This window comes from Lathyrus oleraceus, chromosome 3 (genome assembly GCF_024323335.1).
Source record: "Lathyrus oleraceus cultivar Zhongwan6 chromosome 3, CAAS_Psat_ZW6_1.0, whole genome shotgun sequence".
Classification (NCBI taxonomy): domain Eukaryota; kingdom Viridiplantae; phylum Streptophyta; class Magnoliopsida; order Fabales; family Fabaceae; genus Lathyrus; species Lathyrus oleraceus.
In genome coordinates this window covers 295,388,337-295,398,151 of record NC_066581.1, presented here as the reverse complement: position 1 = coordinate 295,398,151, position 9,815 = coordinate 295,388,337, and the positions used below count along the sequence as shown (strand labels likewise).

At 31.7% G+C, this 9,815-nt stretch overlaps 1 long non-coding RNA gene across 16 annotated transcripts; it reads right to left on the bottom strand.

Annotated features, from left to right (window-relative positions):
• Positions 1-405: 405 nt before the first annotated feature.
• Positions 406-6,512, bottom strand: LOC127127180 (uncharacterized). 16 transcript variants are annotated; one of them, XR_007805273.1, is made up of 12 exons: positions 6,016-6,512; positions 5,740-5,887; positions 5,557-5,611; positions 5,395-5,452; positions 5,225-5,307; positions 3,073-3,210; positions 2,837-2,979; positions 2,712-2,772; positions 2,539-2,602; positions 2,026-2,134; positions 1,372-1,430; positions 406-644 (listed from the first exon to the last, which is right to left on the bottom strand). It is a non-coding gene; the product is annotated as an uncharacterized LOC127127180 (long non-coding RNA). The 16 variants fall into 16 exon arrangements; XR_007805267.1 differs by lacking the exon at positions 5,225-5,307 and adding an exon at positions 3,300-3,382; XR_007805263.1 differs by lacking the exons at positions 2,837-2,979; positions 3,073-3,210; positions 5,395-5,452 and adding exons at positions 4,761-4,903; positions 4,998-5,135.
• Between the last annotated feature and the right edge of the window lie 3,303 nt (positions 6,513-9,815).

The following is a 9,815-nucleotide window of genomic DNA, read 5'->3' as shown; positions in this document are numbered from 1 at the left end:
ACATATAATATCCTTTTTTTTTTTTTACTTCTTTCCTCTCTCGTCATTATTCTAACTAATTTTTACTTTAACTAAATACTACATTCTTTAATCATTTTTTTAAGTTATTCATTTCTATTAACTAAATGTCATTTTGTTTTAGATAGGTGAGGTTAGGGGTGGACAACGGGTCGAGTTGGGCGGATTCGGGCCCAAAAGTGTCACCCAATCCAAATCGCGGTTGACATAAGTAGGCCCATTTTCGCCCAATTCTAACCTCGGTTTTTACGGTTTGGGTTCAAACGGGTTGCGGGTTGTTGCGGACGGTTTATTCGGGTTATTAGACTTATAGAATATCTCACTTTTTTTTATCAACTTATACACTTTGTTTTCCCTGCTTGATAAAAAAAATTATATTCTCACTGATACAATTAAATTGCATATTTCTATTTTTTGTCACAATTTAAATTATAAATTTAATAAATTGACCTAAATCTAAAAAAATATACATATCATTTTAAATCATACAAATTTTCAACATTAATTGACCAATACAAATAAAAAATAAATCACATAAATTAAAGTCAAATATTGACTTGCTAACAATTTTATAAATTTTGAATGAAGACCTTCAAATTTGATATTAGAGGTTGCCTCTCTTCAATCTGAAACAATAATAAATAAATAAATATTTGAAGAGAATGAGATCAAACATAAATTGCACATTAAAATAACATTCTACTTTTATTATTGTTCTAATGTTTTCAAAATTCAACAATAAAAATATAACAAATTAAAAACAATACAATGAGTCAAGCATATCATATAATAAATCTTATTTAGACATACAGAAAAGAAAACATAGCATTTATTCATGTTTTAAATTAGAATTAACAAGAATATTATCATGCAATCATGTTTAAATCAAACAATAAATATCATTAAATAATACAATTAATATTAATTATAATTAAATCAACAATAGTTATCATTCATATACATTAAATAACCAAATATTACTACAGAAAGAAAAAATGGCATAGAAAAGACTAATATGCTATGAAGTTTCTATCAATGCGAGGTTTAGGAATGATTGTCTATCACATAGGAGGATACAGATTAATATTGATTCCCATCAGAGTATCCATAGAACTGATAAAAACAACATACTATTGTTTAATTAACATAGCTCTATAACAGTAAAGAACATCACAATTTAGAACATGTTAAGCATTCAAAAAACATAAAATTGTAGAATCATATATTTTAAAACAGAATCAACAAACATATAGTCATATGATTATATTTAATCAAGGTATAAATAAGACACTAAATCATACAAGAATATTATGATAATCACACCAAACATATCAACATAACACAATTAAGCACCTGATATTTATGCATCAATTGCTCTTAATTTTATTGAATTCTAAAGTAAGGCATTGGATCTGCAAAACAAATGGAAGATAATTATTGTTATTTTCATAATGACTTTTCATATGATTTGAACATAAGCTCATGCAAAACTTCTTAAATCTTAAATAAAATAAAAAATGATAAACCAGCATTTTAGTGAAGAGTATCAACAACTGGGAATGAAATCAATAAAACCTTTATTAATGAAATCAATAAAACCTTTATAAAATCAGAGAATATGCAGACTAAGAAATGAGATTAAAAAATGGGATTAAGTATACAACATATTCATGGCATAAAAAATGATCATCAGCATGAGCATACCAGTAATAATTTCAATAATTGTATTCAAATCCTACAACTTAATCCAATCTAATGACTTGTTCATCTACACTTTAATAATCAGTTTAAAACAACCCCAATTCATATGCATACAGGACATACAAACAGACTCAATTAACATACATTTCAAACAATCTCATACACTACTAGTTAGCTTTAAATCAGTTTGAAAACAATTTCAAATTCAGTTAAAAACAGCCCCAATTCAACCCAAATTCATATGCATACAACACATATAGTCCCAATTAGCATACATCTCAAAGACACGAAGTCGAATACACTTACAACTACATTGCTCTTGCTCTAAGACTCTTTCCATGCTACTTCGACATTGGTCTGCAGTGAATTTATTTTCATCATACAGCACATGATAATGCGTTGGTCAACTAGTCCCCTGCAAAAAGAACACGTCCAAATGCAAATAACACAAAACTGTCATATTTACGACAAAGCAACAAGAATCAACTTTGAGAAGTTCTAAATTCAATATGAAAAGTAAGGCATTGGATCTGCAAAACAAATGGAAGATAATTATTGTTATTTTCATAATGATTTTTCATATGATTTGAACATAAGCTCATGTCAAAACTTCTTAAATCTTAAATAAAATAAAAAAATGATAAACCAGCATTTTAGTGGTGTATATTTACGACAAAGCAACAAGAATCAACTTTGAGAAGTCCTAAATTCTGCCTACAATACAGGACTGCAAAGTTGATGCAACAAAAAATAGTGTTTCTGTGTTCACCGTGTACAGCAGCAGTATTCAAATATTGAGTAAAGTTAGCCATGTCATACCTTCCGAATTGCATCCATCTCGTAAAGCAAAACCTGACTGAACTGGCCCTCACTTACCCCATCTCTGATAAGCAGAAATTAACAATGAAGAATAAATCATATATAAAATTAAATTAAGTTAAAATATATACATATACATCAATATGTATCATTTAGAAAAAACCAACTCCAACCTGTAAAATATAATCCTCTTTGGCTTACATAGTAGATTTAAAGAAGGCCACAAGCAACTCCCTGAAAATTAAAAGAAAATCAGCTATGTCTCATCATGAGGAATCCACAAATCTAACAACATTACCTTATCATTCCAGCAGGCCGCTTTCCCTTCTGAGGATCCTCTATTACTTTAAAGAGATCTTGAATTATCTCCTCGCGGTGAACCTGGGCAGAAACAATTCCTCTGTATCTTGTGACCCAAGGCCAGTCCATTGATGCCACCACCTTACAATGTACAACAAGCAAACAGAGTGATATTGAAATATGATTTCATAAAAAAAAACTTACACATAAATTATGAAGAAACACAAAGCTTACTGCAGCTATAGAGGGACTCAAGTCTTCTCCCGGTTGAGGATGTGTTACATCAACACCAAATATTATTGTTGGCATATCAGTTACTAGAGGAATTCTTTTCTCAAAGGCATCATTCAACACCGTGTTACGGCCTCCAGACTACATACAGTCAAGATTAACATGTTTAAAACTTCGAAGAAATAAAATCAAGCAGCAAAACAAGTGAACATTTACGGAATAACTTGAACCTTAACATTGATCTTTAACGCCAAATTTTCAAGATATTGTTTATTCATCTTTACGGCTTGTCGCGGTTGACAGCATTGAGAAACTATGAAGGAAAAAGACAAACACAAACCAAGGAACTACAGAATGAGAATCTAAAACAAGAAAACATGAAGGAAATGAAATAAAAAACCTTTGCAGCAATAATTGGAAAACCAATTATGTATTGTTCCAGAGACAAAAAGAGAGATCTGGGTGAGTGAAGAGGTGAAGATGAAGTCAAAATTCATATGCATACAACACATACAGTCCCAATTAGCATACATTTCAAAGATACGAAGTCAAATACACTTACAATTTCATTGCTCTTACTCTAAGACTCTTTCCATGCTACTTTGACGTTGATCCATCTATCCAAATCAAACATCAATAACATCATTAGGTAATACATATTGTTGCCATCAATGAGATAAGTACATGGTTTTTAGGACAACTTATAAATTTCAAACACAATATAAAACAAGTTGAATACACTTACAATTTAGTGGATCTTGCTCTATGATTCTTTGAGTTCTTTGACTGCTACTGTTTCCATGCTCCATATACCCAAATAAACACATCAGTGTCACAAATAACCATTTACTTTTGTTGAAATAACCATTTGTCTAAATAACCTTAATCTTTACCTTGTAGACAAAAAGAAAATAGAATCACCATAGATTATTTGAAATTTGAAAGTAAAACAGTAGTAGATAAAACCTAAATAGAAAAACCTAAAAGTAAAAAACTCTGAAATTGAATAAAATTCACAAACCTTGCAACCGAAAGTCAAACAATAGAAGAAAGAAGATCAGACCACAAGTTCAAATGTTATTGCTCGTCGTGAAAGTCAGTGAAAAAAAGAGATGAGAGTGGTGGTGGTGGTGTTCGCCGAGGTGGAGTTAATGGTGGTGGGCCGATGTTCTTTTGGGTGGAGTTGTGGTGGTGATGAATGACGATGAGCGGTGAGTGGAGAGGAGCTTCTAGGGTTTCTTCAAGTTGTGGTGAGAGAAATACTGAACGATAGTGAATGAGAGAGAAGAGGGTTGAGGGAGTAGTAACCCAAGTACAAAATCCAACTATTGTTTAGCATCTGTGTGATTTGGGCGGGTCAGGGTACCTGCGGTTCAGTCTTTACCACCCGGACCCGCCCATTTAAATCCGACTGAACCCGGTTTCATCACCCGGTGAACCCGTTGGACCGTCTGAACCCGCCCAATTCCTTTTTTTTCTTTCGGTTTTTGCGGGTTGGGTCGGGTTGCGGGTGTTTGTCCAGCCCTATACATCAATATGTATCATTTAGAAAAAACCAACTCCAACCTGTAAAATATAATCCTCTTTGGCTTACACAGTAGATTTAAAGAAGGCCACAAGCAACTCCCTGAAAATTAAAAGAAAATCAGCTATGTCTCATCATGAGGAATCCACAAATCTAACAACATTACCTTATCATTCCAGCAGGCCGCTTTCCCTTCTGAGGATCCTCTATTACTTTAAAGAGATCTTGAATTATCTCCTCGCGGTGAACCTGGGCAGAAACAATTCCTCTGTATCTTGTGACCCAAGGCCAGTCCATTGATGCCACCACCTTACAATGTACAACAAGCAAACAGAGTGATATTGAAATATGATTTCATAAAAAAAAAACTTACACATAAATTATGAAGAAACACAAAGCTTACTGCAGCTATAGAGGGACTCAAGTCTTCTCCCGGTTGAGGATGTGTTACATCAACACCAAATATTATTGTTGGCATATCAGTTACTAGAGGAATTCTTTTCTCAAAGGCATCATTCAACACCGTGTTACGGCCTCCAGACTACATACAGTCAAGATTAACATGTTTAAAACTTCGAAGAAATAAAATCAAGCAGCAAAACAAGTGAACATTTACGGAATAACTTGAACCTTAACATTGATCTTTAACGCCAAATTTTCAAGATATTGTTTATTCATCTTTACGGCTTGTCGCGGTTGACAGCATTGAGAAACTATGAAGGAAAAAGACAAACACAAACCAAGGAACTACAGAATGAGAATCTAAAACAAGAAAACATGAAGGAAATGAAATAAAAAACCTTTGCAGCAGTAATTGGAAAACCAATTATGTATTGTTCCAGAGACAAAAAGAGAGATCTGGGTGAGTGAAGAGGTGAAGATGAAGTCAAAATTCATATGCATACAACACATACAGTCCCAATTAGCATACATTTCAAAGATACGAAGTCAAATACACTTACAATTTCATTGCTCTTACTCTAAGACTCTTTCCATGCTACTTTGACGTTGATCCATCTATCCAAATCAAACATCAATAACATCATTAGGTAATACATATTGTTGCCATCAATGAGATAAGTACATGGTTTTTAGGACAACTTATAAATTTCAAACACAATATAAAACAAGTTGAATACACTTACAATTTAGTGGATCTTGCTCTATGATTCTTTGAGTTCTTTGACTGCTACTGTTTCCATGCTCCATATACCCAAATAAACACATCAGTGTCACAAATAACCATTTACTTTTGTTGAAATAACCATTTGTCCAAATAACCTTAATCTTTACCTTGTAGACAAAAAGAAAATAGAATCACCATAGATTATTTGAAATTTGAAAGTAAAACAGTAGTAGATAAAACCTAAATAGAAAAACCTAAAAGTAAAAAACCCTGAAATTGAATAAAATTCACAAACCTTGCAACCGAAAGTCAAACAATAGAAGAAAGAAGATCAGACCACAAGTTCAAATGTTGTTGCTCGTCGTGAAAGTCAGTGAAAAAAAGAGATGAGAGTGGTGGTGGTGGTGTTCGCCGAGGTGGAGTTAATGGTGGTGGGCCGATGTTCTTTTGGGTGGAGTTGTGGTGGTGATGAATGACGATGAGCGGTGAGTGGAGAGGAGCTGCTAGGGTTTCTTCAAGTTGTGGTGAGAGAAATACTGAACGATAGTGAATGAGAGAGAAGAGGGTTGAGGGAGTAGTAACCCAAGTACAAAATCCAACTATTGTTTAGCATCTGTGTGATTTGGGCGGGTCAGGGTACCTGCGGTTCAGTCTTTACCACCCGGACCCGCCCATTTAAATCCGACTGAACCCGGTTTCATCACCCGGTGAACCCGTTGGACCGTCTAAACCCGCCCAATTCCTTTTTTTTCTTTCGGTTTTTGCGGGTTGGGTCGGGTTGCGGGTGTTTGTCCAGCCCTAGGTGAGGTACCTTATGTGTTAAATAAATTAAATAAATGTAATTTGTTGCTTCGTGTTCAATTTTTAATTCTAGTATTTATTCATATTTATGCATTAATATGAATAAATATTTTTTTTAAATTCAATTTTTTTTATAACAACAATATGGGGGAGTATATTTAAACAAAGATGTCTAATACTTAATATTGGATATTTTTGTTCACAAAGTATAAATACACCCTATTAATAATTCATATTAAATATTTGGCTTAAATAATTTTTTGTTTTTCGATAAATTTGCGTGTTTTTATTTTTTTAGATAAAAACTTTAAATATTGAATTTTATTAATTTTAATTTTAAATTAAAATTTATATATTTTCTGCAGATTTTTCTCTTATGGATTTAAATTTTAGGAACTAAAAATAAAAAGATTTTAACATTTAAAAATTATTTCACAGAAAAAAAATACAGTGGCAAAAATAAAAAATACTTGTATCAAAATACTATTTAAATTTAAATATTTTGTTCACGTGATTTGAAAATAAAACACACCAAATCTAGTGTTGTTTTGCTTTTAATGAGATAAAGAAAGAAAAAACGAAGGATAAAACAAAAAATGGATTGAAAAGACATTGGAATATTGTATGAGTGTCACATTTTATATCCAAAAAAATGTTTTGGTTTTATTATTACTCATTTTCTTCTCTAATTTGAGCTTCTTTATTGTCTTAATAATGGATATTCTCGTCGGCTGATATTGCAACTTTTTATAAAATCTAACTCTGTCCACAACTTACTTCCGTCACTTTTCTCAACCTTTCTCCTACGTGTTTGTGTCTTACCATCATATTGCTAATAATGTAACCACAAAATAATTTATATTTTAGATAGTGAGAATAGGGGCAGTGCAAAAATATAATTAATTATATTATATTAATACATTAAACTCTATTGTACCACAATAAATTTAGATTACTTAAATAATTAATGAGTTTAATTAGTTAAACTGAATTCATAAAAGTGGTTTAAATTTTTTAGTTAATAGAATATAGAAGTTAATTAGTAACTTGTTAGAGTTGGTTATACATGTTGGATATAATGGTAACTTTGATTTATTTCATTACCACAATGGGTTTATATATAATAAAACAACTATTATAGAAATTACTTGCATTTCAAGTAATGTGAAACTTATTCAAAATTGTCAAACAACAAAGTTATACAACAAATTCTCCTATACTTTCATATCTATTACAAGAAATCAAGTAAAAGTGGATATTTGATGGTTTTGTGAGGATATCAGCTGCTAATTGAATTTGAGAGTTGCAATGCTTTAGTTCAATGACTTCTTATAAGCCCTCCTTTAATTTAATAAAGGACTCAAACTTTAATAATTTTGTGAGGATATCATTCAATTGATTTTAGAGACTTGTAGTGTTTTAATTCAATCACTCCTTCCTTAGCAAGGTCAATTAGAAAGTGGAAATTTATATCTTTGTTTCTTCCATGCATAATTGAATTTTTTTCATAGCTTGATTAAGGAATTATTATCATAGAAGATGATTAATCTTTTCCCTTGAGTTATCTTCAAGTGTGTCGATAGATTTCTTAGTCAAACTCCATGACACGTGGATCTATGTGCATTTAAGTTCTGTTAAGGTGATTCGAAATGGTGAAGTTTGTTGATATCAAAGTAGCAATCAACTATTTTGTTTTGTCGGTGATGATAACATCTAATATCCATCAATATCTAGTGAAGTTCTTATCTCTTAAAGATAGCTTACACGGTCGAATATGCTCTAAGTATCAAGATATTTAACCAAGTTATCCTTTTGAATATGCTCTTGGTCAATTGCCTAGAAGATCAAGTCATCTTTTTGAAGTCAACATTGTCATTCAACGATGTTGAAGTGAAGACTTATATTTCATGGTTCTTTAATGGTCTGGTCTCTTAACTCTTTGATGATGGTAAACAACTTGAAGACATCTCAAGCTTCATCAAGCTAAAGATTCAAAGTTCTTGTGTGATGCTAAAGTAAAACATAATGATTCTAAGGTGTAAAGCTTCAGAGTTGTAAAAGAGAAGAAGTGTGAAAGTCCGCATGGTCGTGTGTGACAGAGTCTTGTAAATGCACAAGGGTATTTCTCGAATTACTAAGAAAAAATAACACACACACTTAAAACCTTTGATGAGTCTATATTAATTTTTTTAAAACACCTAATTTTTTTTAATGTCTAGCTAATTGTTGCGAAAATGTATGATCAATTATAAGCTTGTTAACAAGTGAATAATTGATTAGCCATGGTGCTATAATCAATTATTACAATTTCTAACACTGATAACCGATTAGAACAAGTCTCTTAATGGTTGAAAATAATTAAAAATCAAAATATTATATTTTAGGATGTAATAATTGATTAGCATAATCGATTATGGCACATAAATAGCTCATGGATTATTTCTAAATTTATATCACGCTTTGGCCTATAAATATAGAGGTCGTCTACCATTTCAAAACAACTTATAAAATGATTTATCCTACTATATCACTCTCTCATCTTTTACCATAAATATATCTTTCTCTCACTTGAATTTTTCTTAGTGATTTGAGAGTGTTCTAGTGTTTAGTGAGGATCTTTGTTCTTAGTGAAGGGAATATTTGTAATTTACCCAAGAGTATATTATCTCCTAAGTAAAGTATCTTTTATAAGAATTTTTTTATTGCAAGCTAAACCATTAAAAGCTCTGGTTTGATTCGTGAGTTCTACCTGCGACAGAAGCTCTCATTTAATTCATGAAGATCAGCTATTAAAATCTCCATACAATTTCTAGATATCAGCCTAGTGTAAAATCTCTTTCGGTTCAAGATCAACTCGTGTAAAATATCATCTTGGTTTGATATCAAGTAGTGTAAAATATCATCTTGGTTTGAGATCGGCCCGTGTAAAATCTCATTTTGGTGTGAAGGTCGGCATGTGTAAAACTCCGGTTTGGTTTGGAGGATATACACTATAAAAATCTATCTCGGTTTGAAAGATAACCAATATAAAACTCCATTTTGGTTCGGAGGTCAAGTTGTATAAAATATGTGTTTGATACGGAGGATAGCTAGTCAAAAATCTATTTTTTGTTTGGTTAGAAGTTAGCCATTGAAAAACTTCAAATCCTTGTAAAAGGAGTTTTGTGGGCATATCTTATTGAAAGCTCTCAAGATAGTTGAAACTCTGAAATGGAGAATTCAAGGCTACGTAGTGATCGCGGCTTTATGAGTCTATCGGATTATCTAACTGCAATTATACAGTTTATCACATAG